Raw genomic sequence first — 311 nt, 5'->3', positions numbered from 1 at the left:
TTAATCTCATCTGAGTCAGTGAGCCAATAAAGGCCCGGGTATACTTCACTTTCCGCATTCCGTCTCGCGCTCAGCCGTGTCCGCACAGCTTTCAAAGTATACTCAACCGCGGATGAGTGCGGACGGATGAGCTCAACGCAGGCGCAGTTTGACTTGCGCTCTTTCTCAACTTTCACCTCGCGCATGCGCTCTTGTACGCGGACCGTCCGCGCGGTCTCAAAAAATTGCCTGCACATGGACGGGGTGCGCGGCTGTCCGCGAGCCCTCCTGATGACGAAAATGACGTAATGTGGACGCGGACGGCCGAAGTA

Source organism: Sinocyclocheilus anshuiensis, unplaced genomic scaffold, assembly GCF_001515605.1.
Source record: "Sinocyclocheilus anshuiensis isolate Anshui unplaced genomic scaffold, SAMN03320099.WGS_v1.1 scaffold527, whole genome shotgun sequence".
NCBI lineage: Eukaryota > Metazoa > Chordata > Actinopteri > Cypriniformes > Cyprinidae > Sinocyclocheilus > Sinocyclocheilus anshuiensis.
This window is presented reverse-complemented; position numbering follows the sequence as displayed.